At 35.0% G+C, this 6,609-nt stretch overlaps 1 non-coding gene across 1 annotated transcript; it reads right to left on the reverse strand.

Annotated features, from left to right (window-relative positions):
• Positions 1-6,058: 6,058 nt before the first annotated feature.
• LOC128282097 (small nucleolar RNA R71) lies at positions 6,059-6,165 on the reverse strand. Its single transcript, XR_008272370.1, has one exon. It is a non-coding gene; the product is annotated as a small nucleolar RNA R71 (small nucleolar RNA).
• Positions 6,166-6,609: the final 444 nt, after the last annotated feature.

A 6,609-nucleotide genomic window follows, 5' to 3' on the forward strand; every position in this document is an offset into this window, starting at 1 on the left:
GGGATAGTATGAGCTTATAATACATTCGGCTAGGCTTGGGTAACTTAGAAATTTCATGCATTTCATTATACGAGCCTTAAGACTAAATTGTAAAAGTGTAAAAAGTCAGGGACAAATTGGTCATGTTGCTCGGAGGCGAGTTTTAAATCCTAAAATGAAAAATGTGATGTATTAATAGTCAAATTTTATTGGTATAGACCCCAAGGAACCAATTCCAGAGGTTGACCGTGGAAAATTAAAGGTTTTGGAATAATCGAAATACAAAATCGAAGCAATTGCTAGGAAAGTTCGTATAACCCGAAGTAAACTCTTAATATACTTAAACATGTATGTTCTTGAATGTATGAAAATTTAGATATTCATGGCATGATAATTCATGAAATGTGCTCGTGTGAATGAACGATGATAAATGTCCCAGTTGAAAATAGAAAGAGAAATTCGATGGATAACTTATGGCTTACACGACATGAGATCCTGCATGTGTTGCAGAAAAGGATTTAGCCTGGACGGGTAATCTGATGATCTCAAAATAGAAAGGATCTAGCTCGGACGGGTGTTACTTGAGTGATCGAGCCTCCCGAAGAATATGGTGCATTAAGGATTTAGCCCGGACGGGTAATCTGACTGAGGATTGAATTTAGCCTGGACTGGCAATTCAGATCCGGGCTTTTGAGAGCAATTGTCAATAAGAGGGATTTAGCCTAGATTGGTAATCCCAAAAATGCTCTATGAGTTACTACTACGGGGGATTTAGCTAGGACTGGTAATCCCGCCGTAAGATATAAGGTTTACGGAAGTACGTACTTGAGATGATCACTTGTATATATTGATGGTAAATGGGCTATCCATTGAGATTTTCAAGGAATTCAACGGGATTAACATGAGAAATAGTAATAGAAATATTGAATTTATGAGCTTATCTAAGACTAATGACATGATATATTGTTACGAAACTAACTTGATGATTGAGTGTATGTGATAGGGAAATTATTTCATGCTTATTGGAATTATTGCCTAAATATGGTTGTATGCTAATTAACCGGTAAGTTTACTTTCCAGTTATCCGGACTTACTAAGCATAAAAATGCTTACCCCCTTCTCTTTTCCCTATCTTACAAAGCTCGTGGACTCGTGAAGATTGGAAGACAGTTGGAGAATCAACACACTATCGACTTGTCCTGCTTTGGTATATAGATACTTACATTTTGTTTAATGGAATGTATAGGATTTTTGGTTATTTTGATATATGTGTCATTTGGCTAGCCAATGTAAGGGCTTGAATGATATACCTATTCATTTTGTATATGGCCATAAGACATGGCTCATTTTGATGTAGGTTGTAACCTATTAATTGTGCATGTGGGTGTTTAAATGTTCATTAGATGGTTGAATGTGGTACATCATGAATAGACAAGTGAAATGTGGCCAAACCAATAGGAGATGGCTAGGTTGTAATTGGCAATGAGTTATAAAATGAGCCAAGTCTAAATGTGTTTAATGGTATGGTAATATTTAATACAAAAAGGATAATTTAGCATGTATTAAACCGATGAGATGAGGTTAAAGTGTAATGAGTTATGCTAAGGTTGCTTAAGAGTATAATTAGGCCACGTTAAATATCCTTGAAATTTTTATAGATGTTAGAGGGTGACCAAAGGCTTGGAAAATAACCATAAAAAGGTCCACATGGGCATGTGTCTTGGCCGTGTATGACACAAAGACAGCCCCTATGGGCGTGTCGCCTGGCTGTGTGTTCCCTGCACCTAAAATTTTAGGTCAGTTTGCATGGTAGTAAACACACGGGCAGAGACATGGCCGTGTGTCTCAACCGTGTGGAGGGCATGACCTAGCACACGAGAGTGTACCTTAGCCGTGTGCCACAAAATGAATGATGACGTCATAAACAGAATGTCTGAGTTTTTGGACACGGGCATGTCTAGGCCGTGTGAAGGACACGGGACAAGAACACGGACGTGTGCTTGGCCGTGTGAAAACTCATGTAGGTTCGAATTAAAAAATAAAATTCAAATAATCCAACATGGGTGAAGGACACGGGCGTCTCCCAAGCATACGAGCGTGTGCATTGTCTCCACACGAGCGTGTGAGGCTTAAACCTAGAAATTTTCCTAAAATTTTCTTAAGCTCCCGGTTTAGCCCCAGACCATTCTTAATGCATGTTTTGGGTCTTGGAGGCCCATAATAGGGACTTTATGACGTTGCTTGTTTGGTTTTAGATTAAAATATAATTTTATAACCCGTATTTTCTGAAAGTGTCCGAGTATATGTCTGGTAACGCCTCGTACCTTGTCCCGGTCTAGGGTACGGGTAAGGGGTGTTACACATATTGTATCTATGTACTTTTCATTAATATTACACAATACAAACTTTTCTTTTCACTATACTAGCTGCTGCTAGTTTCTTTCACTCCTCACTTCACAACACTTTTTCTTTCTTTTTTTCTCAACACTCATTCATATTTTAGCAACTATTATACTACCCTATGAACCATATTTATAATCATTTTTAACTGACATTAACAATTTTTCCGCCTAAGATTGTTCAAACATTGTGACCATAATTATCCTATCATCCTTATCCTTTAATATTTCATGAACCTTCCAACACATTTATCAATATCATCATTTTAGTACTTGCTACCATGTTATTGATTTTTCCAATTTACAAATCAATTTTGATAGCTTGTTATCAATCTTGCAAGCCAATCTCTTTGCCACCTTATCTGCATGCTTAGCTGATTTGATTTCTAACACTCCCCCTCAAACCGAGCTTTTCATTCCAAGCTTTTCTTTGAGTTTGTGGAATACATATGCTTTTAGTAGCTTTATGGAAATGTCTGCCAATTGATCTTTCATTCTGCAGTAAAACTAACTCCACATTTTTATTCTTCACTTACTCTCGAATAAAATGATACTTTGTATCGATATGCTTTCTTCGACTCTAAGACACCAGATTCTTTCCAAGAGATTGTGGACTTGTTGTCAACATAAATTGTGATTGGATCTTCTTATATAATAGATAATTCACCCAAAATATTATTCAACCAAATTGCTTGACATGTGCATGTTGCAACAACCCTATATTTTGCTTCACATGTTGAGAGGGCTATTGTTTGTTGCTTTTTCAATGATGATGAAATGTCGCAGAGCTAATATGGAATAAATATCCAGATGTGCTTTTGCGATTATCCAAGTTACCACCATAATCACTATCTAAATAACCAACCAACTTTGAACTCTGTGAGTGTGTATAAAATAAACCATGATCTATCATACCTTTAACATATATCAAAATTCTCTTTGTTGTAATCAGGTGGTCTTATTTTGGCTTCTCTATGTATCTACTAACAAATCCCATTGCATACATGATATCTGGCCATGTGAACTTGAGTTCCCGAACTCGAAATCAAGTGATTCAAAGTGTGTTTCAAAGTTAAGAAATAGATTTCGAACTCTATGAAGACATCTTAATCCAGAAATTCCTAGATCTTATCTAAAAACTTGTCTCAAGTTGAATAATCTTTTCAGCTTGAAAATTAACAACTTGGTTGAATTGACTTTAATACATTTTACTCATTCCGTGCATGTATCATTCCTCATCTCCTCGAAAAGATTCATCCTCAAAAACTGGCTTTGATCGAATATTTGTTTGATTTACTTGACCTTTGGCCTTGTTGTTGGGCCTTGAGGTAGTGTAAACCCATCACATCTATGGGCCTGAAACTAAGCCTTGAGACTCGTATCACATTTCTTTTTTTTTTTAAATTCGTTGAACATACCTAAATTGTTTCTCGTGAAAATCATATCATCCACGTATAAGCACACGATCATGATGTCACCAACTTCATTTTTCCTCGTATATAGGGCATGCTCGTATGGGCTTTTCATGAACTCGTTCTTCTAAAAGTATTCATCTATTATTGTATTCCATGCTCTCTGGGCTTGCTTTAGTCCATATAAAACTTTCTTCAACTGGTAGATTTTGTCTTCTTGTTCTTGTTTGCTATATCCAAGTAGTTGTTTGGTGTAGACTTTTTTTCTAGGTAACCATTAGGGAATGCTAAATTCATGTCCATCTGATAAATCTTCCATTTATTTTGTGCTGCAATTACCGTGAGAAGCCTTATAGTATCAATTCTGGCGACCAGAGCAAATACTTCATCATAATCCATTCTATATTTTTGCTTGTAGCCTTTTGCAAATAGTTTTGCTTTGTATTTCTCCACTTTTCCTTCTTTTTTGGTCTTCGTCTTGTACACCCATTTGACTTTAATTAGACTATGTCCTTGATAAATTCCAAAAGTAACATGCTTTAGTCTCACTCTTAATGCATGTTTGGATTATTATTTTATTTAAAATGGTGAATTTTATGCTCTTAATCCTTTAAATTCATGTTTTTATGCTTAGAAGAGCATTTGTTAGCAAAAGGAGTGAAAAATAAGCGAAAATAAAAAAAATTAGAGTAGGTTTCAAAAGCCATACCGGTTGGACACATGGCCGTCTGAGCCACACGGACTGCAATAGGACCATGTGCCAAACTGTGTGGATTTCACGAACTGTACTTTGAAAACAAGGAAAAACAAAATTTTTAGGTTATTCGAGCATTCGAACACCTATATATGACAAAAATAAGAAGATGGGAGTGAACCGTTATAAAATATTCAAGAAAACAACTCGAAAAACACCATTGAAACCGACTCTGAAGCATATTTCCATCAAGATTGAAGATCTTCTTTTGATTTCTTTGAAGTTTATTATGAGTTTCTTTGTTTCTTATGATTATACTATTTTGAGATGTTTTTATTTGCTATTATGAACTAATTTTTCAAATACGTAGGGAGATGAACCTTCGGATGAATTATGTTATTTGATTTCTATATTTACGCAATAAATACTTAGATCTTGTTATCAGTTATATGTGCTCAATTATTGGTTTGATATTTCTAGATTATTAATCCATGTTTGATATGCATAAATCAGAGGAGAAATAAACCCTGTTTAAGAGTAGATCTAGTGTAATTGAGTGGAGTTGCATGCAATCCTAGAAATAGGATGGCATAAAACTACCAGATTAAAGTCAAATCTAATAGAGGGATCCATAGATCGAGTTAATGTGACTATGAGTTTTAATTACAAAGAAATTTCAATTAATCAACCTAGAGTCAGTTGCTCTTAATCTTGAAGAGAGTTATTAGCATAATTTAGGGATTTCTACGGATCAAGATACTAAGTGAAGAAATTACGTAGTATAGATTGATAATGATAGATGAAGTCTAGGTGGATTCTTTACTGGGTATTGTCTCATTTCTTGGTTGTTAATCGTTTATTTTCTTGATTTGTTCTTTGTTGTGCTATTTAGTTAAGTAATTTAGTTAATTTTAGTTTTAGTCAGTCACCCTAATTTTTCGATTAAATAATAGAAAAACGGTAATTACTAGTACTTTTAGTCTTTGTGGGAACGATATCTGTGCTCACTGTAGCTATACTATTAATTGATAATGACACTTGCCTTTGTTAAATTTTTAATTGGTTTACAATTGCAATCGGTCCTTCTGGTAGACTTGTTAGCTCCTGCATGTCATTTCTTCTTATTGCTACAATTAAGAGGAAAAGAATATTACAATGGAGATGGGTGATAAAAAAAAATCAACTACCTCCTACAACTCCTGCTTCTCGGACTATGAATGATTATGCTAAACCTACTCTAATTGGGACTAAGTCGAGTATTGTAAGACCTACCATTGTTGCAAACAATTTGGAATTGAAGCCAAACACAATTCAGATGGTACAATAGTATGTTCAGTTTGATGATTTGAAAGATAAAGATCTGAATACTCATTTGGCTAGCTTTCTAAAGATTTGCTACATATTCAAGATCAATGGTGTTTCTAATAATGCCTTACGCTTATGGTTATTCCCATTCTTTTTTGAGGATTAAGGCAAAAAAATGGTTGAATTCACTTCTATGAGGTTTTATCGCGACTTAGGATCAAATGACTGAAAAGTTTCTGTTGAAGTACTTCTCATCGGCCAAAACAACTAAGTTAAGAAACAACATCTCTTCTTTTTTTCAATTTGATGCAGAGACATTATATGATGCATGGGAGAGATTTAAAGATCCTTTGAAAAAGTGCTCTCATCATAGGTTACCTTTGTGGTTACAAGTTTAAACCTTCTACAACGGTTTGAATCCCTCAACTAGGTAATTAATTATTGTAGTAGCTGATGGAATACTAAATAATAAAACACTCGAGGAAGCTCAAGAGTTTATTGAAGAAATAAAACTGAATAACTATCAGTGGCATAAAAAATTGATGGTTTGAATTTTTCTAAGTAGGTAAATTTGGTGATGCAATGTGATGCGAATAGAGTGGAGATGATTAATCTAGAATATTCACCCTTCAAGTCTAACATGGAGCATGATCAAGTCGAATTTTTGGGAAATAATTTTAGACCTCAGAATAACCCTTATAGCAGTACTTATAATGTAGGATGGAGGAATCATCCAAATTTTTCTTGGGGTGGTCAAGGAAATCAAAGGTCTTAACCCCTTTCGGGTTTTCAGTAGCCTTATCAGCAAGAGAAGAAATCG

Source organism: Gossypium arboreum, chromosome 1 (assembly GCF_025698485.1).
Source record: "Gossypium arboreum isolate Shixiya-1 chromosome 1, ASM2569848v2, whole genome shotgun sequence".
NCBI classification, from domain to species: Eukaryota; Viridiplantae; Streptophyta; class Magnoliopsida; order Malvales; family Malvaceae; genus Gossypium; species Gossypium arboreum.